We start from the raw sequence: 27,458 nt of genomic DNA on the forward strand, positions 1-27,458 counted from the left end.
TAGGCATCTTACATTTTTATTTTCCTTTGCCTCTGTGAAATCTCCTAGCCACCAATGCTTCAAGCTCTTCAATATTATCTTCATCTGTATCATTGTCACTAGGAACATGTTTTCTATTTTTCTTTAGGCTCTTTCAATGACAACTTAGCTTTGAAATCATAATCAACATTTTCAGTTATGAAATTATCAAAATTAGAGAGTTCAAAGGTAGATAGTCTACCTATAAATTCCTCAAGGGTTATATCATTACCAAGTATACATCTTAGTTCTTGTATGGAAGAGAATCTAATAGCATAGATAGGAAGCAATGTTCTCGGTACTCTTCTTATCATAGTCTCATCTTCAATCTTACCAATTTCTCCTCTTATAGCATATACAACTTCTTTTACTTTGGCACAATATTGAACAATATTCTCACCTTCTTGCATTCTCATATCATTAAAATTACCTCTAAGACTTTTAGATTTGGCTCTCAGCATATTTTTGTCTCCTCCATAGATCTTTTCTAAGGCATCACACATCTTCTTAGTAGTATCACATTCATTTATGTCATCAAACTTACTATAGCATAGGGAAGATGCAATCTCTAACATTGCATGATTGTGTTCTTATTTTTCAGATCCTCTGTAGTAGTGGCTCCAGTAGGGTCAACATGCTCAAGAGAAATGATAATTTGTGCATAGTCTTAAAGTCCTCCTAGATGTAGCCTTATCAAACTTTTCCATGCAAGAAATTTCTCCTTGTTAAGTTTGGGTTCCTATCTCTTAGGCATTTTGATCTTTATCTTATAGTACCTTCAAACTATCTCTCACAATCAACCAATGTTCTAATACCAATTGTAGAATACTTTAGAATAATTGAGAGGGTGGTGGGGTGTAAATTGGTTATCCAAGGTCAAAATATCCCAATAAAACTTTTTAGTGCTTAACAAAAATCATACATAAATCTCCTTATCGTGTATCTTGCATGCATCCATTAGATCTTTCAAAACTTAAATGTGTAGATTATTATCCTAGGTCAAAATAGCTTTGCAAAAATGTAAAAATAAAACATAACAGAAACATTCACACATATGACACAAGTATTTTACCAGGAAACCCAATTTGGGAAAAACCACCAGTAACATGCTACTAATTCTCACTCTTCTAAAGTGATACCTTGTGAAAGGCCGGCCCTATTAAAGGTTACAATATAAATTTTAAATGTGACCTAGTTAAAAGATTTCAATCACCCTATTAGGAGTGAGCCTTGTTAGAGGACTTTATAACATTCCATTAGAATATCACCTAGTTAGAGGATTCACAAATAACTATTAAGTCAGCCTTAATCCAAAGGATTTATCCTAAAATTGATACAATGACTAGAAAGTAAAAGTAGGACTTGATCTCATAACAAATAATAACTCACTTGCATATTATAGATCCTTTTTTAGACCTTTATTCTGCTTGCCTTCATTCACTTCAATTTTGACAGCTTGTTCACCCTTCAAGCATTCATCCTCTAATGCCTTCCTACTGTGCATGCCAATTGCAAACTCTATAATCTAGACACCATATGAAGCAATACCCTATACTCCTTGTCTTCCTTGAGTTCTCACACATTCCAACTATTGCTTCAAGCCTTATATCCCCCTATAAACAAAATTTAGGTCTTTTGTCACTCAATAAAAATCATCCATTTTAGGATTAGGTTGGATTCATTGAATCTTCCCTCTTTTCCATTTTTCTCCCTCTAGAAACTTACTTCTCAATCCTCTTTGAATTTTCCTCAAAATGGTTTATCTTGAATTTTGTGCCTCCATCTCATCAAGCTTATCTTCCACATGCTTCACACAATCCAAGAAATCAAGTTTTTAAGCTCAGATTCAGGGAATTCATGATATAACTCATAATGCTGACACTTGGCATTGACTAACCTCTAATGCTTGGCACACACTATGTTTCTTAGCATCCACTAATAGTTCACTCAACATATACTATCTTTTACTGTCACTTGACTTCAACTAGAATTTACTCATCACATACTAAGTTCACTTGGCATACACTAGATCTTTACTTTGCTCGACACTAACTCAATTTTTGCTTGGCTTGAACTGACTTTTCTTGTCACCAACTAATCACTCGATCATGCTTAGCAAAAAAAATATTTCTTTCTATGTTCTTCCAGAATTAGCTAGTTTATCCATTAACTATATCTTTAAGTAGGTAAACAATACAACATGTCATCCATGTCTTACTTAGTTTAAGTACTCCTTTTCTGTACCAAATAACTTAACATTTCCTCTAGGTGCTCACATTATCACATTTGATCAAATCCACTTCATTGATGAAAAAAATGAAAACATTTAGACCAAACAACTAATTGTCTCACTAGCAAGTAGCGGGTTTGACATCATTGAAAATATAATGATTGTTCCAAATTCCACACAAACTCTCTTTTTTCAACATTTGATGTTTTTCTTTCTTGCAATTGAAATGATTACCACTTGGTTTAGGTTTAGGAATTTTCTTACCATTTTTGTTTTTCCAAATAATGGCTATGTGTCCAATTTTCCCATAATGATAACATGTAGGTTTGCCTTTGAATTTTTCATTCCTTTATACTCCACTTTTAGATGATTCTTCTTCTTTAGTAGATGAATTTTTCTTATTGTATCCAAGTCCAGAGGTGTCTTTTGTTCTAGGTGACTTCAACATTTCTTTAATTTTCTTGATTGCTTCATTTGGTTTTTTCAATCTCTCTGTGAGCTCCCTTTCATGCCTTAACTCACTTTCAATTGCTCATTCTGCAACCTTAGATTTGTGATCTTCAAATCTTTTCTATTTTTTTTTAAATTTTTAATTACTATTTATCATATCTAGTCGATTGTTTTAAAGTTCCTCTACTTCAAATGATCTTTCTTCAGGTCTCCTAGCCATCTGTCTTTTGTCTTCTTTAGCCATGAGCTTATCTTCCATTGCTACCTTCTTTTGTTTGATTTCTTGACATAGTCTAATTGATTGAATTCCATGTTATGTCTTGAGATCTTTTGCTTCTTTTACTAGGGTACTATTCTTCTCTAGCAATTATCTCAATGCTTCATCATTGTTACTAGTATTTCCATTGTCCAATAGTCCTTTTATGTCAGCTTCTATGTATTGAGTGGACCATTTAGCTGAATAGCAATCTCTCTTCTTCTCTTTAGGTTTTTTCTAAACTCCTCATTTTTTGCTTCTAATTGATGCAACACTATCTAGATTTCAATCATGTCATTCTCAAATAATTTTCCCCATCTTATACACTACCATCTCCATGATCTGATTCTCTCATTCTGTTAGGATTCTTGGTAAGAGAACTAGGCTCTAATACCAATTATTGAAATGAGTACATGGGAAATAAGATACTAGGGGGGGTGAATCAAGATCTTAAAATTTTGACTTCAAAACCAATTTCACAAATTCATACCTAATTGATCTCATATATTAGATCTACCATTAAAATTGTAATGTTTAAACATGAATGAAATACATCACATCCATAAAAATTTTAACACATAACACAATGATTTGGTAACCCAGAAATACTTCAAGATGAAGGTAAAACTAGGGTGGGGGTGAAACCCACAAATCTTCACTATTTCAACAATAAAGTTAACCTATTAGGGTTATAATATTTGATCATAAGATATGATCTACTCTATGAGGGGTTGTGCCATGTTAAAAGCTTAAATGACTATTAGGTCTCACCAAGTTATCAAAGAATTTTACACTTACAATGAAGTAAGGGCTATGTTAGAAGGTTTACATAGATATTTTAAGATCACTTTGTTAAGAGATTTGCCTTGTCTCAATTAACAATAATTGATTTAGTACCTAACCCTCAATTTTCTCTACAAGCTGATCTTGGGGTCTCCTCTTTGCTATACCTCTGATTTGATCTCCTAATTTGATAACTCTATTCAATCCTTCATTTCTCTAATTGCTTATCTATTTGATCTATCTTTGAAACTTTATCTTTTCTCCTTCACATGTTCATACACTCCTATGCATCTCAACACCATTGATTCTAGGGTTAGAATCCTCCTTAAAGAGATGTTCTGTGAAGGTGCTAGATCTTGATCGACGACTTACACTTCATCATCTTTTGTCTTTTCTATCCCATTTTTTGATTGATTGAATTGCACACCTTAGGATCATTAACTTACGTAATGATGCATGATCAAATCCTTATCTATCTCTACAAATATTAAATATCATATAAAAGTCAGCCAAAATGGTTTACAGATGTGTCTATGCCATTACGAACTTATATATCAAAATTGATCTACTCGACACTCAAATTCTTTAATGCTCGATCATGTATAAACCTTCATGTTGTTACTCGACTTTTATATACCTACTTTCTTGGCACTTAGTAATTTGTCAACATGATCGGTCTCAACTATATTGCTCAACTCACACATCTTCTTGGTTGCTATTAAATACTCGATAATCACTATCCTACTCGGTATTAGCATTGTATTCTCCACCTTTACTAGGTAACTTGATCATAGTGACGATCTTTTAATCTTTTCATTTTAAATGACTAAGTGTTTGGACACTAATAAAAAACATACACTTAGATATCAACACATGTTCAACAATTATATCTACCTAGAATCAACAACTATGCTTTTAAAATGATTCAATAATTTTGAAAATTTTTCTATTCTCAAAAATTATTTTTACTATTCTAATATACTTATGTTAAAATAATTTTTTGAGTATTTCAATTATTTTTGAAATTTTTCTATACTATTAGAAATATTTTAAAAATTTATCAGTTATATTCATTGGTAAATTATATCATTTTTAAAATTTTAGATATTTGAATGAATATAGTTTCAAAAGATATCTTACTACTTCTAATGCAATCTTATTTCCTACTATTAGAATTATTAGCACAACATATAATTTTAGGCTATCATATCATTCACAACTAAAATTTTAATTAAGGCAAGTACTAGCCACTATATGACATGTGTTGTTTTAATATGCTTGTTATTGTGTTTTATTTATAATTATGCTTTTGGACTTGATCAACCCAGTAACTTTCTACATGCATATAAAAAATAAATTGTGTATTTTGGATGTAGATATCTTTTATGCTTCTAAGATAGTATAACTAAATAGGTGGAATTATTATAAGACTTTTTTCCATTATATGAATGTGTAATTAATAAATATCAAAAATTGTGACTTTTGAAGGCACTATTGTGGTATTATTTAAACCCATAAATTAAATAGAGAAGAGGAGAAAGGACACACAAGAAAAATAATAAAAGGAAGAGGGATAACTATAAATGACATGTGAGAGGAAATGATTAAATTATCTAGGTGTGCAATGAACATTGGACAAGGCGTAGACAATGTAGTGTCCAACTCAGAGTACTATGTACACTTGGGAGTGTCCTTGCTAGGGTTGGGTTTTCATGTCATGAAGCTATGTGGGGTTCTATGTAAGAATCATCTCCTCATGGAGTACTTCTTAACAATCAAAGAGTTGGGACCTATAACTAGTTCTCTTCTTGTCAAATCCCCTTTATTCAAACAAAAATCTCTCGATGATTTTACATATGTATGTAGTTATCCCCTTTTAAATTGCAGTGAAGTTGACATTAATATGATATATTCATTAAATAATTTTAAAAATGACATAAATTCCCATTAATGGGCCTTCAAGGGTTAATCCTTGACCAAGGAAGGAAAGGTATTTTTTGCAACCACTAGAGGAAGGATGGATAAAAATAAATTTTGATGGGGCTGCTCGAGGAAACTTGGGTATATTAGAATGTGGATGTATAGCAAGTGATCATGAAGGAAAATTAGTAGCTTTGGTTGATAAAAGATTAAGTGATGGGACCAACAATATGGAAAAATACAAAGCAAAAAAAGAGGCTTTAGTGTTAGGAGTCAAACTGGGCATCAGATGAGTGCATCTAGAAGAAGATTTAGAGATAATTGGAAATTGAATCAAGAAAGGAAAATTGGAATCTTGGAATCATGATAATTGCATTAACAAGATAAAGTGTCTTTTGAAGGAGTTTGAGGACTTCAGAATATCTCATGTCTATAGGGAGGCAAATAAGGTGGCAGATGTGTTGGCCAACCTAGGAGCGAATGCCCCCTTGGGAAACAAAATGACATTTTTGAAGACTTTAGGCTTCTTAAATTCATTAAGGATGGTGTGTTTAAGTGGCATTATGTTCATATACCTCCTTTTTAATGGATTAATTTGTAATAATTACCCACACTATCAAAAAACACTCATGAGCAAGTAATCCTCTATGTAAAACAAATGATCTGCATTCATTAAGATCTCAAAGTGTGATGTGGGAGCATTTTAGAATTTCTTGCAATCTAGCATATTAGAGTCGAGTGCTAGTGGTTTCAAATTTTTTGTTGCTGTTGAGTTATTTAGTGGATGCTAAGTTACTGTAGCTCCTAGAGTGTATTCTGAGTTACTATAGCTCTAGTGGATATCAAGTTACTATAGCTCTAATGGATGCTGAGTTACTATAGCTCCTAGTGTATGTTGAGTTCTGTAGCTCCTAGTGGGTGCTAAGTTAATGTAGCTCTTAGTGGGTGTCGAGTATTGTGGCTCTTAGTAGATGTTGAGTGAACCTTTTGGTGCCGAGTGTTCTTAGTGGATGTCAAGTGAACTTGTTGGTGGTGAGTGCTAGTAGTGATTTTGGTATGGTTTTGTTCATGTTGTTGTTTGTGAGCCAAATTTTGACATTTAATTTATGTATGGGTATTTAATTTAGTGTTGTAGCTGACTTGTGGCTTGACCTATATTTAATGTAAGGGATTTAATTTAGTTTATAATGAGTTGGGCTAACTTTTGGCTTAGTTGGGTATAAGTAAGGGGTTTTGTGGAGTCTTTCCAAAGAAGTTATCATTCCATCTTAGAGAAGGGGATGAAGTGTAGATGCAAATTTTGAAGAGCTAGGGCTGCAAATCGAGAACCAAAGGATTGCTTGGTGGACTTGAGGGTACAAGTGTGGATTCTTCTTGGTGTTCTTATGTAGTTGTGTATCTAGACTAGTTGGGATTGTAATTTGGATCTTGTTGGATCTTTCATGACTGATTTTGTAATTGTTGTTTGTAGTTGGTCCTAACCTAGGAGGCCCTACAACTAGGAATATTGCATGCAATTAGTTATATCTATGAATAAAGAGTTGTGATTTGGTATCAGATTTTGTTTTATTTTTGTATTTCCATTATGTGGTTGTTTTTTGAGGGTTTGGAGATCTCCTTTAGGGGTTCTCCTACCTTGCACTACATTAGATGGTATCAAAGCCTAGTTGTTCCTGAGTGTGTTGATTAATCACCAAAGTTGAGGCAATTTTCACCAAGACTTGGGTTGAGTAAGTTTGATTTGAGTTGATCTTGATCTAGTGGTGGATTGTTCTTTCTAGAGTCCTAAAGCTCTTGGTTGTGAGGTGGAAAATCATGCTTTTGACTTGCAATTATAGAGGACTTGCAGATGGGTCAATGGATGAAAAGATGAAAGATTGATCTTGTTGAGATATGAACATGGGGAGTTTGTGGATTGTAGATCTATGTTCTTGGACTTGTGATCTGGTTCTTGATTGTTCATGCAAGGTGGTAGGTTACAATATGACTTGCAAAAAAATTGGGTATATCACAAGGAGCATGGAAGGATTTTTTGTAAAGGGTTTGTGAAGATCTTAGGAGATGGTTTTAAGAGGATTGGACCTTGTGATTATTTTGAATCTTTGTGATATGGTGGAGAGGAGGTTTTTTGAGATGTATGCTCAATTTGAAGCTAGCTTGGCTAATCAAGTTAAGGATAGGGTGAGGAAAACATTCTATAGATATTTTTGGAGCTAGAGTCTACGAATTTGGAAGAGAGTTGTCTAGCTAATTAGAAGACTTGTTTGAGAATGAAGATAGCATAGCATGGTCAACGTGGAAGAGGTTGGTTTTGTTGATTAGTTTGTGGAGTTTGATATATAACCTATAAAGCACCTAGAGGTTGTTGCTGAGGATATTCCTAAACTTGTTGATGCTAGGATGGAGATTGGTTTTCATTGTCAGTTGGTTGAATTTGACATGGAGATTGCAGAGCACTTAGTCAACATGATTTGGTTGTTGTTGATGGTGACTTGTATGTTGTAGAGCATCTTGTTGTAAGCAATGAAACTGCTTGTGTTGGGAGTTTGACATATGTTGCTAAAGGGTTACATATTGTTATTGATATGGAGTTTGTTGTTGCTAGTGTGGATTCACTAGTTGTTGATGTGGATGAGGTTTTTTTGATGAAGCATTATGGTTAGTTTGTTCCTAGGAGTGAGTGAGCTTATTGGATGGTTGAGATTTTGGTGTTTGACAGATGGATGCAAATGTGGATGATTTACATGTTGGTTTTCTTGTCCCTATTGGAGTGGAAGTTTTTGGTGAAGATGAAATGGTTGTGGAATTTTTCATTAAGCATCGAAGTGTGGGATACATTTTTCTTTTTGAACCTAGGGTGTCTAATGTAGGAGCATCCTAGGATTTCTTGCAATTTGGCATATTGGAGCCGAGTGCCAGTGGTTTCAATTTTTTTGTTGCTTCCATGTTGTTCAGTGGAGGTAGAGTTATTGTAGCTCCTAGTCTATGTCGAGTTACTATAGCTCTAGTGTATGTTGAGTTACTATAGCTCCTAGTGTATGTCAAGTTCTATATCTCCTAGTGGGTGTCGAGTTACTATAGCTCTTAGTGAGTGCCAAGTATTGTAGCTCTTAATGGATGTTGAGTGAACCTATTGGTGCCAAGTGTTCTTAGTAGATTTTGACTGAACCTATTGGTGTTGAGTGTTCTTAGTGGATGTTGAGTGAACCTTTTGGTGTCGAGTGCTAGTATTGGTTTTTGGTTTTGTTTGTGTCGAGTTGTCCATGAGTCAACTTTTGGAATTTAATTTATGCATGGGTATTTAATTTAGAATTGTATCTAACTTGTGAATCAACCTATATTTAATGTAAAGGATTTAATTTAGTTTATAATGAGTTGGTTTGACTTGTAGCTTAATTGGGTATAAGTAAGGGGTTTTGTGGAGTCTCTAGGAATAAGTTATCATTACATCTTGGAGAAGGAGATGAAGTGTAAATGTGAGTTTTGAAGAGCTAGGATTACCGCTTGAGAACCAAAGGATTAGTTGGTGGACCTGAGGGTATAAATGTGGATTCTTCTTGGTGTTCTTATCCAGTTGTGTATCTGGACTAGCTAGGATTGGGTTTGTAAGTTGGATCTTGTTGGATCTTGTAGAACTAATTTTGTAATTTTTGTTTTTAGTTGGCACTAACCTAGAAGGCCTTATAGCTAGGCATATTGTGTGCAATTAGTTATATCTATGAATAAAGAGTTGTGATTTGGTATTAGATCTTGCATTAGTGTTTCTTTTTTGTTGCATTTCCATTGTGTGGTTGTTTGTTGGAAGTGTTGGTGTAAATAGATATTTACTATTTACACTTTACTTAAGTTTACTTAGGTTAGTACATTATTTTATTATTTATTTTGTGAGACACTTAGGAGTTTGCATACCTTTATGAGTTGTCATGTTCACAACACAGAAGTGCACAACTCTAATTCAACACATGGTGTCTACAACACTAGAGTTTGCATCATTCACTGAGTTGTCATGTAGACAAAACAGTTATTCACACTCTTAATTTAGCACATGTTGTCTACCACATAAAGTTGCATGTTACACCATTGTAGGCTTATCTTCTAATCATCACACTTACTTCTGTGCTTAATGGAGGATAACCCATATCTGGTGGACATGTGCCTGGTTGTATGACTTATCATGATGTTGATTTCTAAGAATTCTAGATGCATCTCAGAGGCCTTTATATATAGGCACTTCTAGTGTTCTTGTACATTGAATTGAATACTTCACAGTTATTCTAATCATACTCTAGTCTATTTTGTGCTTGTGTTTGAGTTCCTTGGTCTCGGGTGAATTTTTCCCTAAGGAAAATTCATACATGGTATCAGAGATGAGGGAGATACTTGTCATATAGCCATTTAAGACCTCATTGCTTCATCTCTTGAAGGGACCTGATTCAGATCCAAAGCATTTGTAGCAATTGGGAGCATCTAGAGCTGAAGCAGACCTCACCATTACACCTAGAATGTTGATTCAGTGAAGATAGACTATAAATTTACCTATGCTAGGCTAAGGTTGATCGTGAGGCAAAAAAAATTTGTAAATCAAAACCTAAAAGCTTGATTTACAAGCTAGGTATGGTCTTTTATCGATCTATTTAATTAATTTTTAGATCTGTAATTTTTCTCTATATTTTTAGAATTTTTAGCCTAGTTGAGCATGTAGAGAAATTTATTTTGTAAAACCGAGTAGTCACACCTAGCCTTGTAGAGAATATTGGTGGATTTAATTGATGGTTGACATTATAATTTGGCGGGCTATTTAGCAAATTTTGATGGCATAATATTCCATCAAACCCATGAAACCCCTGGCTAGCATACATTCTGGCAACATTCCCACACTCGGTCGCTTTGTTACTTATGTTTCATGCAACTTTCATTTTAAATCTCTTTGGAGTATAAAACCCCACAAATGTGGGATTTTTATTAGAAATCTACCCCCATGAATTTTAAATTTGACATTTGGTGTAGCATTTGAAATTTTTGGCACCCTACTCTGCACTTCCAGCGCAGCTAGAATTCATTTTTATGGCATCACAGAAGGTTTTTTGGTGCTCCAAAATCTTCCTAGCATCACCAAGGGTCTCTAGCCTACGTAGTGTTTGAGGCCAACCTGCAAATTTATTCTGGTGCGCTCTTGTTTTTTTGGCAACAAATATTCTACTCTGGCCATCGCTTCAACTAGACACATAGAGCTTCCATGACCACCCATCCACACAAACCCAACACTCTATCAGACACCCACATGATAGGGTGACTATACATCTCTTAGACATCATCTACCAACCTAATCAGACTACCGGACACATCGTCATATCCAACCAACATGTCAACGCCAACTAGATGACCACATTAGCCAACCACACAAAGACACATCAAACCTATTGTACATCTATCATACAGTGCCATGTTAATATCTGTACTTGTTTGTACAATTGACATCATCACCATGTTAGCACAAGGCCTACATTTTTGCTAACGTCAACAAACTGCTAGCCTAAATTTGATAGCCATAAGAATGTCATTCCAAGGAAATTTTTAACTACTATGATGATTATTTGACCATCAAATTTAACATCATGTTTTCCTCTCTAGACCCCTCTTCAAATGCAGTTTTGATTTAGCAGCTTGACTTTGTGAGGCCATAAATCAGTCATCCGGTCTCCAAATTAGGTGTATTTTTATTTTTTTTTGGACAAAATTTCCTAAAATTTTTAGTGGTGTAGCTCTTTTCTTGTTTTGGTGCATGAATTTGTTAGAAATAGCATTTTTTGGTGACTATACCTACCCAATCTTGCATTTTGCAACTTTAAATGCATAGTACGAGCTCATCTTGACTCCTTTTTAGGTTTCATGATTTTTTTAAGTGTATATATTTTCATCTACTTTTTAGATCTACAGTTAGATTGTAGGCTTGTGTGGACAAAAATACAACTTTCAAAAATAGGTCATGTTTTGCATTGTATCACTTCACAATTGTTGTATTTTTGAGCTACATTGTAAAATTCTAGATTTTGTACTCTATACAAAGGTCGTAATCAGAAAAATTAGAAGCCCACTTTGTCCATTTTGACAAGTGACCTATTGTAAATGCACTATATATAAAGTGCCAAAATCATTCATTTAGGGGGGATTTTTTGATTGAGTGAAAAGGGGGGTTGTATACTGTGTATTGTGTCTCCTTGATCTTGTGCTCTTGCATTATGGGTTCTTTTTCAAAGTTAACTCCACATAATTATGCTACTTGGAAAGAAAACATTAAAGAACCATTGGTAGAAAAAGGTTTACTATGTTATGTAACTGGTGCAGCAAAGAAACCTCTTATTGTTGCTGATGAAGCTCAGAAAGAAGACTGGAAATCCAAACAAGAGATGGTCCTAGGAACCTTGTTAAAAAATATCTCTAATCTTGTCAAATTTTACATTAGGAAGCTTACCAATCCAATATAGGTATGGGCTAAACTTGAAGCATTGTATGGGACAGTAGATGAAGACATGACTTACACCATAGAGGACAAACTTCTCAAGTTGGATCCTAGGAATTTTGACACCATCAAAGACTATCTTACCCAAGTAGACATGTATAGGGCATAACTTAAGGATTGTGATGAACCCATCATGGATGGAAAAATGATCAAACACATCATGACTCATCTTCCACCTGAATATGCTCCTTTTGTTTCTAGTTTTAATATACACAAATTAACAATGGGTAGTGTTTATGTAGTGCCTATCTTAGAATATGACAATCTAGTGGGTATGGGAATTCTCAATTCTTCCAAGACCAAAGCCTTGGTAGAAAATGAAGGTAATTCAAGTGGTAAAAACTCCAACAAGAAGCAAAAGTAGTGGAAGGCTAAGCCACAAGATGACCCACAACAATCCTCCTCAAAACAACTATCTTCTTCTTCCACTCAATAATCTTCTTCACAACAAGGAAAGCCTTCTTCCAAAAATAACCAAAAGGGGAAAAATTCCAACAAAAAGGAGAAGAAAACTTGTTCCTATTGTAAGAGGAATGGTCATGATGAACTTGAGTACAAGGATAAGTAGATTGATGAATTGGTTAACATAATAAGGAAACAAAAAACTAATGTACCAAATGCATATAAGGATAAGGGATCTCCATCCACTTCAAAGGGTAAGGGACATGCTTTGGTAGAAAATACAAATAATACTGAGGAATGGGTTCAAGGGAGCAGTTTTCTTCTTTAAAACCATCAAATGTACCTTACATCTATGTGGACAATGATACTCAAGTGGAAGTAGAAGGTAAAGGCAATGTTGAGTTGGAAAATTGTGTCTTCAAGGATGTTCTTCATGTTCCTAACCTTAGCACCAACCTTCTCTCCATCTATCAGATAACTCACTATGGATGTGGCAACAAAGTAGAGTTCCTCCCCAATACAATTGTGGTGAAAAATCTCCAAGACGACTCTATGGTGGTAGTTGGAAAGGATAATCATGAGACAAGACTTTATTCTTTCTCAAATTTTGTGCTTAAGTTCACTTCCCTTGCCTTTTTGACTCATTCAAATACAAAAAGTAAACTATGGCATGAGAGATTTGGACATCTTAATTATCGCTACCTTCAACAACTTAGTAGCAAGGAAATGATCATTGGTCTACCTCAACTCAAGTATTCAGAGGGCATATGCCTAGGTTGTGAAGTAGGCAAGTATCCTAAAGAGAAATATGACAAGGGGAAGTCTTGGAAGGAAACTTTTGTTCTTGAATTGGTTCATAGTGATGTAGCTGGCCCATTTCCAATACCATATTTTGGTATCACCTGCTATGTTCTAACCTTTATTGATGACTTATCACAGTACTCTTGGGTCTTTTTTCTTGCTCATAAGAGTGAAGTATTTGATAACTTTATCACATTCAAAGCTCAAGTTGAGAAAAAAATTAGGGAAAGCAATCAAGATTCTATGAATAGATAATGGTAGGGAATATGTCAACTCTAGGATTATAGAATTTTGCACACATGAGGGTATTGATCTTCAACATTTAGTTGCATAGACACCACAATAGAATGGTGTCACTAAAAGGAAGAATAGAACCCTTAAGGAAATGACCACTTGTATGCTTCAACATAAGTCTCTAGATCAAGTGTTTTGGGCAGAAGCCATGTGTTGTGCCAACTACATCCAAAATAGAAGTCTGCATAAGGCCTTAGATGGAATAACACCCTTGAGGCATGGTGCAGTAGAAAACCAAGTGTCAAGCACTTCAAAGTTTTTGGTTGTCCAACATGGTTAAGGATACCTCCACAAAAGCGAAAGGTATTAGAACCACAAAGAAAACCATGTATATTTTTTGGATATCCTAACCATCTCAAGGCATAAAAACTAATGGATCCAGAGAATCATGAAATATTTTATGAGAGGAGTGTTCACTTTGAAGAAACTTGTCCAAGTTTGGCCTCTTCAACTCCTCCTTCTTCCTCCTTCGTGGACAATGATCATAGTGATGAAAATGACTCAAAAGATGAGATTCCTTCAACTTTGACTCATAGGACACCACCTTCACAAGGTCAACAAATAGTTGAGGACATTCCTTCTTCTTCCACTAAACCTTGTTGGGCATAACAAACCCTTGATGCATCAGGTTCATTAGTGGGGAATCCTTCACACACTCAGAGGACAAGGTCACAACACAAGTCATTTCCACATGTATATATAGCCATTGCTTCAAATCCATAGTCATTTAAGGAAGCATCAGGGTTTCTAGAATAGGACAAGGCTATGGAGGAAGAATATAACTCTTTGATGAAAATAACACTTGGGATTTAGTTCCCCTTCCTAAGGGAAGAAAGTGTTGGAAATAATCAAGACTAGCTAGGTTACTGAGAGGGGAGGGGTGAATCAGTAACCTCAAAAACTTTAAATTAATTCAACACTTAACAATGTAAATTATTCACCATTAATTGATCTAATCTATTGCATGCATGAGAAACTAAAAGATAGCATTCATGGCACATTAACACAGTATTTGGTGACCTAAAAACCTTCCAAATAGAAAGTAAAATTGAGGTGGGCATGATACCCACAAAACTTCACTCCTGTAGTATAAAGTTGGTCTATTAAGGCTTACATTGACCACTTATGATGATCTACCCTATTAAGAAAATTTTGGACTGCTAGATCCACCTTGTTAGGGGTTTTACAAACATACAATGAAGTACGCACTATGTTAAGAGATTTAAAGAGAGACTATTAAGTCTACCCTATTAAAGGATTTAGAGAACTGGTTCACCTATTAGGATGAAATAGTAGATCTAACTTATAACTTGATTGCTGATTAGATCCTTGAAGTATAGATCACCTCTTGTGATAAATATAACTTCACTACTCCTTGTAGACCTTGTTGAATACTCTACTCTGCTACTGATTCACAATCACTCTTCTCAAAAAATTACTTATCCATCATTAATATATTTCTTCATACATTGCAAATGATACAATACATTACATATATACCATTCCAATATTTACAAATACAAGGTCGGTTAAAACACAAGTAAACAAAATATTACTAAGTTAGCCAAACAGTAGAAACTTAGGTTCTTTAAGCTAACTTGGTGAACTTATGATACTTAGTGTCCATTGCATTAATCAACATCATCATGTCCTTGGTAGAAGTAAAGTCTTGGTCCATTCTAATCACATAATGTAGCTTTGAACTCGGTGACCATTGGAGACTCGATAGATATAGTGTTACTCGGTAGATATTGAATCTTTCATTTACCTTGCTTTCACTTGGTAAAAACTACACATCCATCATTCGATAGACACTGGCTTCTCATCACACAAACTAAAGACTTGGTAGACAATATGAAGCTCGATGACCACTATCTACTTGGTGAGCATTGCTAGACTACACACTATCTATATTCACTTAGTAGCTTTAGGAATGCTCAGTGTGAACCATGAACCTTGGTTATCACTAGATTTCTTGGAAAATACTATAGACTGATTGATGAGTTTGGTAACCATACAGAATTGAATAAGTGTTGTCACTAATGAAAAACATAACATAATGCCAATAGAAAGGTGGTTTGATGTATGTGGATCCATCAAACCAAATTTCCAATGGATGGAAGTTGGATAAGAATAAGGCCAAACTAGTTGCCAAAGGTTTCTCACAGGTTCCAAGTATTGAATATATAAAGACTTTTGCACCGGTTGCCAAGATGAACTCCATTCACCTGACACTAGCTAGTGTTATAGCTCATGGTTGGGTTGTACACTAGATGGATGTAAAGAGTGCCTTTTTGAATGGTGATCTTCATGAGGAGATTTATATGACGTAGCCACAAGGGTTCATATAGGATTCTACTATGGTTTGTAGATTGAAGAAGTTTATTTATGGTCTTAAGTAGGCTCCTTGAGCTTGGTATGCCAAAATAGATTCCTTCCTACTCTCAGTAGGATTCACTAGGTGTCATTCTAATTTGAATGCTTTAGAAAGATGATTCACACTTTATATTAGTGTTTTATGTTGATGACTTGATCATTACAGGGAGCACTTCATCCATCATTGCTAGTGTCAAGACCTCTCTATATGATAGATTTGCTATGATAGACTTGGGTTTGCTACATTACATCCTTGGTATTGAGATCACATAGTCTTCAACTAGGATCACACTTTCTCAACCCAAGTATGCTCTTGACTTGCTTTCTAGATTTCTCATGAGTGACTACGAGCCTGCTTCTACTCCCTTTCTATCAGGTGTCAAGCTAGAGGCTAAGTGTACCACTCCACTTGTTGATGCTACATTATATAGACAATTAGTTGGGAGCCTTATCTATTTGACACATACATTCCCTAATATAGCTTTTGTAGCTAGCATGGTTTCACACTTTATCCAAGAACCACATGAGCTTCATTGGAAGGTTGCCAAACACATCTTGCACTACATAAAGGGTACACATACATACGAGATACATTATGTAGTAGGTACAAGACTTTAATTGGTTGGATACAAAGACTCGGACTATGTAGGAGACCTTGATTGTCACAAGTCTACTTCAAGTTACATATTTCACCTTTTTTTCACACTCTATCTGTTGGCAGAGTAAGAAGCAAAATGATGTTGCTCTTTCTTCCATAGAGGTTGAGTATCGAGGAGCTGTCAATGCAGCTATATAGGCTCTTTGGTTATAGCATATCTTGGAGGAGTTTGGATTTGATCTACCTAAATCTACAATTATTCATTGTGACAATCAAAGTGTTATTGAGATCTCTAAGCATCCAATTTAGCATCAGTGAACCAAGCACATCGAAGTTCATATGCACTACATCAGAGAGCTGATACATGAATGGATCATTACACTATAGTACTTTCCTATAGCAGAGTAGGTTGTTGATATCTTCACCAAACCCTTCACTGAGGTCAAGTATATTCATTTGTGAGATCTCTTGGGGTTGCGAGATGTTGTAGAAAGGGGAGTCCCTTGACTTATTTCTTCTTTCTTCTAGTAGGGATCTTTTCCTCATCTAAGGTCTTCTTCTCTCTCATCTTCTTTATTATACTTATCTCTCTTTTTAAAGGAGGGTTTTTCCCATGAGGGTTTTCCTCTTTCTCTTCTTTATGAGAGATTGCATTACATAATTGTATGTAGAGCATTACTTTTGTACATGGGTACCTAACATGGCCTCGTAGTTGGGACCCATCATGCATTTGTGAGCTTAAGTACATTCCCCTAACTTGCACTCAAGTGGAGGTGTTGGTGTAAATAGATATTTACTATTTACACTTTACTTAAGTTTACTTAGGTTAGTGCATTATTTTATTATTTATTTTGTGAGACACTTAGGAGTTTGCATCATTCATTGACTTGTCATGTAGACAACATAGTTATCTACACTCTTAATTTAGCACATGTTGTCTACAACATAAATTTTCATGTTACACCATTGTAGGCTTATCCTCTCATCATCGCACTTACTTCTGTGCTTAATGGAGGATAACCCATATCTAGTAGACATGTGCCTAGTTGTATGACTTATCATGATGTTGATCTCTAGGCATTCTAGATGCATCTCAAATTATTTTATATATAGGCACTCCTAGTGTACTTGTACATTGAATTGAATACTATATAGTTATTCTAATCATACTCTAGTCTATTTTGTGCTTGTGTTTGAGTTCTTTGATCTTGGGTGAATTTTTCCCTAAGGAAAATTCTTATAGGGGGTGTGGACATCTCCTTTGGTGATTGTCCTACCTTGCACTATGTCAAAGTGTGATATTCTAGATCTTTCATGGAAGAGTCTTAAAGCAAGGGGTCCCTTTTTGTGCAAGAAATTTAGCAAATTTTTTAGAGATGGAGGCTAACTTTACATTGGAGTCAGATAATCAAACCCAAGGTTACAAAGGGAAGATCATAGTAAGGCACTTGAAGAATTTATTTCTCATCGAAGACCAGGATTTCATGAGTGGCATCATGGAGATTTTTAGCCTGGAATATTTGGACTCCTCCTAGAGGAGGAGGTCCGATATGGACATCATGTTCTTCTTTGTGGGCCTGACACTACTACTTGGTGAGACAAAAGAGGAAGTATGTAGGGTCATCATAGTATGTATTGACCTATGATGGTTGCTAGGAGTAGACAAGGTCATTGATAGAGTCAAGCTAGGTGTAGGGATGGATATGGAGCAGGAACCATGGAGGTTGATTGGAGGTTGAGATTCTTCACTACAACCCTTGGTTGTGTGGTCATCTACAACTCCCCATGAGGAACACATGCCAAAAGAGACTAAAGGGTGGAGGAAGGTGATTAAATTTTTGCAGTAAAAGATTTGGGTGTTGGATGATGGGATGAAGATATTTATGAAGATGACACCAAGGAAAAGTGTGCGACCACCTACAAAGTTTTTGAGATACCAACTGGGCAAGGAAAGATGTGAGGTTGTTAGAGGGTCCATGTGAGTAGGTATGTGGGTTGATGTGTCTCTGGCAAGGGAGGTGGAAATGAGTGGCTCTAGTAGGAAGTGGTGATAAGTGGAGGACAACCTCTCCATACCAAATTTCACTAAGGAGGAGGTTGAATTTTGGTTCAAGAAGTGAATAGGCAAGATCTTTTTCTAGATGTCTAGTTGCTTCCCAATTGTTGTGTTTCATAATGTAATAGGATGGGATATGTTTTTAGGTTTTAATTTTTTTTGTTTATAGTTTGCATTAATTCTTTTGTTAATGGGGGTTTTTATGAGGAATTTTATAGTCCACTTAACACTATGACACGCTATTGTAAGAATCATCTTTATAATCAATATAAAAAATGTTACCTATCAAGCAAAAGAAAATATGACATAAATTGTTGGAAATCTAATTGAAAAGATCATTGATGAAGAAGATTGATTGAAAAAGGGATATTTTTGTTAACATAATGTTTTCAATCTTTTTTTTTCATTGATGTCAAACCTTCTATCTATAGGAATGAAAATTGCTTACAAGATCCAAGTACTCTCACTTAGTTCATTGATGAAGAGGATTTAATCAACAAGATGTAACAAGAGTAGCTAAGAGAAAGGTTGAGTTATGATATTGTAATTAAGTACAAGGATCAGTTAAGACAATGGTTAAATGATGTATTAATAACATACTCAAAGACATAAAGGTTGGTCACACTTAGAAACATTGGAAGAATAAGTTGTAACAAGGTTGAGTATAAAGCTTAAACTAAGTTCATCAGTGGGTGCCCAACAAGCTAGTTGAAGCCAAAAAAAATTTAGTTGGAGCCAAGCAAACAAAAAATCTAGTGTGTGCCAAGTGATCTCGAGGTTTCAAGTGAAGTTCAAGTGGCAAGAAAATTAATAGGTGCTGAGCATCAGAAAATCTTAGTTGGTGCCGAGTGAACTTCAGGTGTCGAGCATTAGTAAAATTGTAGTTGGTGTCGAGTAACATGCTATGTGTCGAGCACCAGTATTTCAATAGTGTCGAGCTACTACATTATATTAAATGACAAAGATTTTCCAAAAATGAGCTGAGTTGGCATAGTTGTTATCTTGAATTTTGTGAACTAGTTGGAGGATAAGGATGATGAGCTAGTGGCACAGAATTCTATGTAAACCATTTTTGGGAAAATTCAAAAGGATTATTCAAGAAGTTTCTAGAGGAAATATAATATGGGTTAGATACAATGAATCCTACCTAATTCAAATGAAGTGAAATCAAAGGAGGGAAGAATTGAGCAAGAAAGGAACTCCAAGACTTCTATTTAAGGAGTCATAGACCAAGAAGCAAAAGTTGTTGAAGTGCCAAATTGCAAAGTGATTAGAAGGATGTCAAGGAGAAGACATCTAGGAGAAGGAAGAACAGAGCATAGAGGGTTTTCTTTGACAAGTGGTCAAAAAGAGATGATTACACTAGTATATTGAGTATGAAGACTCAAGAAGACTAAGCTTAAAAGGAGGGCAAGCTATCAAGGGTTGCAAAGGCTAAAAGTCAGGCAATGGTATGAGCTGAGAAGTGATATGAGATCTGTAAGTTAAGTTGTATGTTGTAATTAGGTCAAATATTTTCTAATACTCTCTAGAAATTGTATTATATATAGAAATCCTATGGACTTAGGTTGGTTTAATAGCCATTTGTAAATCCTTTAACAAGGTGGCATTCCAAGTGAATGCTCTAAAGTCCTCTAACAAGGTGGATAAATCCTCTAACAAGGTCAAATTTAATAGTGTGTTGTAAGCCTTTAAAAAGGCAGGCCTTTCATAGGGCATCACTTCAGAAGAGTGAGAATTGAGTAGCATGCTACTAGTGGTTTTTTCCAAATTAGGTTTCTAGATAAATCATTGTGTTATGTGTTGATTTTTTATGCGTTATGCTTGCATGTTGATTTACAGTAACTTTTTGAATAGGAATATTAAAGCTTGGATGAATGTATGGTTGAATGGGCTCACTACACTTAGTGAAAAAGTTTGAATTGGACATTTTGGACCTTAAATAACTGATTCACCCCCCCTCTCTGTTATTCTAAAGCATTTCTAACAATTGGAATTAGAGCCATCTACTGATTTAGTTTCAAGGTACTAGAAGTAGGAAGATAAAGGCATCCAAAAGAGAAGTTCCCAAGCTCAAGAAAAAAAAAATTTGCATGGCAAAGTATGATGAAATTGCATCTTGGATTAATAGGTGATTATGCAAAAACCTCAATTGGAACATAACATGTAGACCCAGCTAGACCTCTTACTGCAGATGATTTGAGTAAAAGGAAGGAGCACAATCAAGCAATGTTGGAGATTCCCTCTACACTCAGCTATGTAGAATATGATGACATCAAATATTGTGACACTACATTCAAGATGTGGAAAGCCCTAATAGATATCTATGGAGGAGATCAGAATGTCTAGAGAGCAAAGAGAGAAAGCCTCAGAGGAAAGTTTGATGACATGAAAATGGAGAAAGGTAAAAATGATGCTCAATATGCTGCTAGAATGAAAGAAGTGGTAAGTGCAATAATAAGTCTAGGTGGTCAATTGGAAGAAGAAACTATGAACAACAAATACTTAAGAACTTTGCTCCCTATCTATGCTATTAGAGTTTCAGCTATCCAAGGGCTAAGGTGTGTACAAGGAAACACACTAACCTTTGAAGGAATAATGGGAAAACTTACTACATTTGAATTGTCCAAATTTGATAACTATAGACCTAAGAACCTTGAATCTAATTTCAAGGCCAAGATGATAATAAAAGACACTAAGGAGGAGACATCAAGCAAGAAGAGAAGAAAAGGAAAATATGCATCCAATGATAGCAACACAGATGAGGAAGATGTGGAATACTTAGAAGCACTAGTGGTTAGGAGATTCCATAGAGGCAAAGGTAAATTGAAGGGTAAGCTCCCTATCATATGTTTCAATTGTAATGAAGTGAGTCACATTGCTGCAAGGTGTACATAGAAGAAGAACTGCAAAGAAGGAAACAAGTACAAGAACAAAAGAGAAGATGATAGCAAAGACTACAAGGAAAAAGGAAAAAGATGCTACATTGTTGAAGAAGATTTTAATGAGAATGATGATGAAGTAGTCTATGTGGCCATGAAGGATGAATTAGACAAAGATGAAGATGAACCAACAACATTAGTAACCTGTGTCAACAACATTTGTAACCTGTGTGAACAAGAATGACAAGTGGATCATAGATAGTGGATGCTCACATCACATGACAGGAGATAAAAGTAAGTTTATTACTTTTACTCAATATGATGGAAATAGTGTTAGATTTGGAAATGATGCTCCATGTAAAATCAAAGGGAAAGGTTTCATTAAACTTACTCAGAAAATTTCATGTGATAATGCATACTATGTTCAAGGATTGAACTACAACTTGTTGAGTGTATCCCAGTTAGGCAATGTAGGTTGCAAAGTAGAGTTTGGAAAAAAAATTGCCAAGATCTATGACACTAATGAAAATTTGATAAGAAAAGGTGAAAAAACTAGGAGTAACTTGTTTTACCTAGATATGGAAGATGCAACTTGTCTTGTTGTTAGACTTGATGATGTGTGGTTATAGCATAAAAGATTGTGTCATGTTAATTTTGACAATATGATTAGCATTAGAAAAAAGAAAAAGGTTTGAGGGTTGCCTAAATTGAAGAAACCTGAAAAAACAATGTGCAAACAATGTCAACTAAGGAAGATGACTAAATCTAGTTTCAAAAAAAAAAAATACAGTTCCAAAGAAGTACTAGAGCTAGTCCATACAAACTTATGTGGTCCAATAGAAATGCAAAGTTACCTAGGAGACAAATGTATAATGCTATATGTAGATGACTATTCTAGGATGATGACTACTATGTTCTTGAAGCAAAAATCTGATGCATTTCAAATGTTTAACTGGTATTTGGTTAGAGTTGAGAAGGAAACAGGAAAGAGTCTAAAGTGCCTAAGGTCATAAAGAGGAGGTGAGTTTACATCAAAAGAGTTTGAGATATTCTGCAATGATAAAGGTATCAAAAGGAAAACACCGACACCAAGAACTCCACCTTAGAATGGTATTGCTAAAAGAAGAAATATGTCAGTAGTAGATTGTGCAAGAACCTTGATGATGGAGAAAAATGTTGCACTAAAGTACTAGAGAGAAATTGTAAGCACTGTTGTTTACACCCTGAATAGAGTCCAAGTCAAGAAAGGTACAAATGCAAAACCTTTTGAACTATGGTATGGTCACTCACCTAATGCAAAAAATTTCAAAGTCTTTGGTTGTAAATGCTATATTCTTAAAGACACTAGAAATGGCAAGTTTGATGCAAAGAGTGATGAAGGCATATTCCTTCAATACTCCACTAGAAGCAAGGCATATAAGTGTTTGAATACTAACACTAAAGAGATTGTGGAGAGTGCAAATGTAAATTTTGATGAGCATGTAAAATTTCAAGTTGATGGAACTAAGCAATTAGATGATTATAGATCCTTCATATACTTCTACGAAGGAATGACTATTGAAGAAAATGCTGCAAATCAAGTTGGGAATCAACAACAAATTTCAAATTAGCCAAGTCAAACCCAATGAATGTCAAACTACATTTAGAAGATGACCTGTAGAATGTAGGAAATGCACATTCTAATTCTAAAAATGGTATACATGAAAGAGATGATGAAATACCAGATGAAGAAGGACAAAATGACTCTGAACCTAAAGGATCAAACATGGAAAGAAGGCCAAAACCAAGATTAGCCAAGTATGTAAGAAGACATCACCCTATAGATCAAATCATTGGTGACAAGGATGTAAGACCAATGACAAGGAATAGAATAAGGAATGAATCATGTTTGCTAAGCAAAGTTGAGCCCAAAATAGTGAAAGATGCACTACAAGATGATGACTAGTATAAATATATGGAAGAGAAGATAGATCAGATTCAGAAGAACAAAACATGGACCTTAGTTCTTAGACTAGCTAACAAGAATGTAATTGGTACAAAATGGGTATTTGGGAACAAAATTGATGAGAATAGTGAGATAACAGGAAATAAAGCTAGACTAGTTTGCAAAGGCTATGCACAAGAAGAAGGATTGGATTATGGGGAAACATTTGCCCCTATTGCAAGAATGGAAGGAGTAAGAACACCACTTGCATATGCTACCTACAAAGGTTTCAAAGTCTACCAGATGGATGTGAAGTCTTATTTTCTAAATGGTATACTAGAAGAGGATGTCTACATAGAACAACCAGAGTGATTTGTTGATGAAAACAATAAGGATAAGGTTTGCAAATTGCATAAGGCACTTTATGGATTTAAGCAAGCACTTAGAGCATGGTATGAGAGATTGCACAAATATCTTGTGAAGATAGGATTTGAGAGAATAGATGACAAAAACAACTTGTATATCAAAGCTGAAAAAGGTAAATACATTTTGATATCAAAAATATTTGTTGATGATATAATATTTAGAGGAAAAGATGCTCTATGCAAAGATTTTGCTGATCAAATGAAGCATGAGTTTGAAATGTCAATGTTTGGAGAAATCAAATTCTTTGTTGGATTACATGTACATCAATTAAAGCATGGCATATTTCTGACCCAATCAAAATACATCAAGGAGATACTCAAGACATTTGGATTAGAAGATTTAAAACTAGTCAGCACACCAATGGCAATAGGACATAAGTTATCCAAGAATTATGAGTCATCTATAGTGAATTAGACAATGTATAGATCAATGATTGGAAAGTTGCAACATGTTGTACATAGTAGGCCAAACATTGCATTAGCTATTGGAATAGTGGCAAGATTTTCTACAAATCCAAGAGAAAATCATCTCACGGCAGTGAAGAGAATAATGAGGTATCTAAAAGGAACTGATGACTTTGGTTTGTACTACAAGAGAAGTAAAAATTTTGAGCTAAGAGCCTAAACTATTGTAGATTGGGGAGGTAACATTGATGACAAAAAAAGCACCAGTGGAGGAGCACTTTTCTTGGAAAAAAGATTGATTACATGGACCAGAAAAAAGCAAAGTTGTACCTCATAGTCCACTACAGAAGCTAAATATATTGTAGTTGCTATCAATTGCACCAATATTGTATGGATCAAACATTTGTTACAAGGTATGAAGGAAGAGGTAAATGAGCCTGTGATACTTCATTGTGATAATACAAGTACTATCAACATATCAAAGATCCCTGTAATGCATGTCAAAACCAAGCACATTACAATTAAATATCACTATGTAAGAGAATTGGTGGAAGACAAACAAGTGAAGATGGAATATGTTAGCTCGAAGGAACAAATTGCTGACATCTTCACAAAAGCACTACCTAAAGATGCTTTTGAGTATCTTAGAGGTAAGTTAGGGGTGATACCCCTAACCAAGGCTACTTGAGGTAAAAGCAAGATTGCCCTGCATCAAATAAGTTGATTATTGAGATATTGCACATTGATGTAGAGGATGTTTACTTAAGGATTCATGCCTAAAGTAATCAAAGTGAAGAAGTTACAAATCAATAACAAGCAAGGTGACAAAGGGAGAAATTGAATGAACTTGCAAAAACTACACTTGCATATTAAGATGCTGAAATAGTATGTCTTTGGCATTGTTGTCAAAGAGGAAGAAATGTCAAGAAATTGATCAACAACTATTGAGAAGATAAAAAATGAAGAAAGAGGGAGAAAATGCAAAAACTAATCAAATGAAGATTGAGGAAGAAGTAGATAAAAATGATCAATAGTTGAAGACATAGAAGTTGATCAGAATAGAGAGTAGCAGAAGATGAGCAATACAAAGGGAGAAATTGTAAAAGGAAGAAAAGAAAAGAACAAGGATACAACAGCTAAGAGGGAGAAGCTGAAATGAAGCAATCAGGATAGTAGATCAAGAAAGGGAGATGTGAAAACTGACGGTGGTAGTAATACAATTACTTTTTGGCATTTGACTTACTATTCTAACTTAGTTAGCATTTGGTTAAATAGTTTAGTATGATGGTTGATGAGTTTGGTTTTTTATCAATTCCAAAGAGGGAGATTGTTAGAAATCTGATTAAAAAGATCATTGATGAAGAAGATTGAATGAAAGAGGGAGATTGTTGTTAACAAAATGTTTTCAATCATTTTTTTGTCATTGATGTCAAACCTACTATCTATAGGAATGACAATTTCTTATAAGATTTAAGTACTATCACTTAGTTGATTGATGAAGAGGATTCAATCAACAAGATGTAACAAGAGCACCTAAGAGAAAGGTTGAGTTCATGTAATGCCCCGCCAAGGGATCCAAAGAATTAACCTAGAATTTCACTAAGTTTGGTAGCATTTTTTTATTTTTATTTATTTTTAATCATGAAAGTAAAAACCATTTACAACTTATACATAATAACGGAAGCAATAGCAATAGTACAAGTGAAAGTAAACATAGCATATGTACATAATAGGTTACATTCTTTATGGATCCCTTAACATTGAATCACATCTAATTCATCTATTCATCTAACATCACATCCTCATGAAATAATAATGATACATCCAACGTACTTAAACAATATACAAGTGTACTTTTAGAATTACATTTCAGATTGCTCAATCATCCATTGTACATGTCACAGGGTATGAAAGGCTTAAAAGAATATACATATGTGAAATAAAGTATATCATCATTCTAAATCTAATCCATGATGCAACAACATAAATGAAACCATACATCATACATGATACATCATCATAAGAGATAACCATAAGTAATCAAACATAAATATCTAAGTGCACAATTCCTCCCAACCGTTAATAGCATCATTAGACCATCGCGGGTCCTAGCCATCCTTCTATGCATAACATTCCAAATGATCAAGGAGATCATTGGTATTAACATAGTAGGAATGTCACTCCTAAATCATACTACATCATATGCAGAAAAGAAATCTAACATGCAAAATAAAGCATAAGATAACATCATCTAACATATACAAATCATCAATATAAGGATACATGACCACTATCATAATAAAAAATGCATCAGTTGTAATGTCTCAAACGGATCTCAAATGATAAGAGTGATAAAGCACTACCACCCGACCACGTGGAACCTAAATGGTCCACTCCCACCGTGCTAAGGAGATAATATCAAGTCCCAAATAGGTTTTCAAATCACATATAATAAATACTCTCTAAGTCAAGGAATCCTAAAAGTATACTAACTCAAAGGTTCCAACACAAATCCAACATCTAATTCCCAGAGGCACACAAAGACATGTAGGAAACCTACTATGCAAGCAAGAAAGTGTCATCATACGGATCATGCTAGAGTTACCCTGGTAGTCTCCCAATAGACCTCGGCCCCCTAGTGATCCCTGTGCGGCCACTAGTATCCTCTCATACAGACGAGGCATACTATGGAATGCAAGGTCACAACCAAGCGTTCTCTCTACTCCCATCCTAGTCTGTACTAGCACTCAAGGCATGGGTGAGAAAAAAACAATTATCTTTTTACGTTCATTTAGTTAGTATTAGGTATGAATGTTTTCACTTATTAAGGAAACTTATAATGAGTTACCCTGGTAGCCTCTTAGGGCCTCGGCCCCCATTCCAAGCCACTTCCCGACACTACAAGTAGATAACCTACCCTAAGCTCATGGAATCATCAATCTCAAAGTCACAAAAGATAATCCATAATATAAACATCAAATCTCCATGAGTCAACTGAAAAAACATCATAGATAATCATGACCACAACAGCTCTCTATTGGCAACTGAACGTATCCCTGATAATCACGATAATCATTGGTTCTTAATAAGCAACCAAAAGTATCTCAAAATAATACTA

Source organism: Cupressus sempervirens, chromosome 3 (assembly GCF_028749045.1).
Source record: "Cupressus sempervirens isolate cs-2001-9-10 chromosome 3, ASM2874904v1, whole genome shotgun sequence".
In the NCBI taxonomy this organism is placed as follows: Eukaryota; Viridiplantae; Streptophyta; class Pinopsida; order Cupressales; family Cupressaceae; genus Cupressus; species Cupressus sempervirens.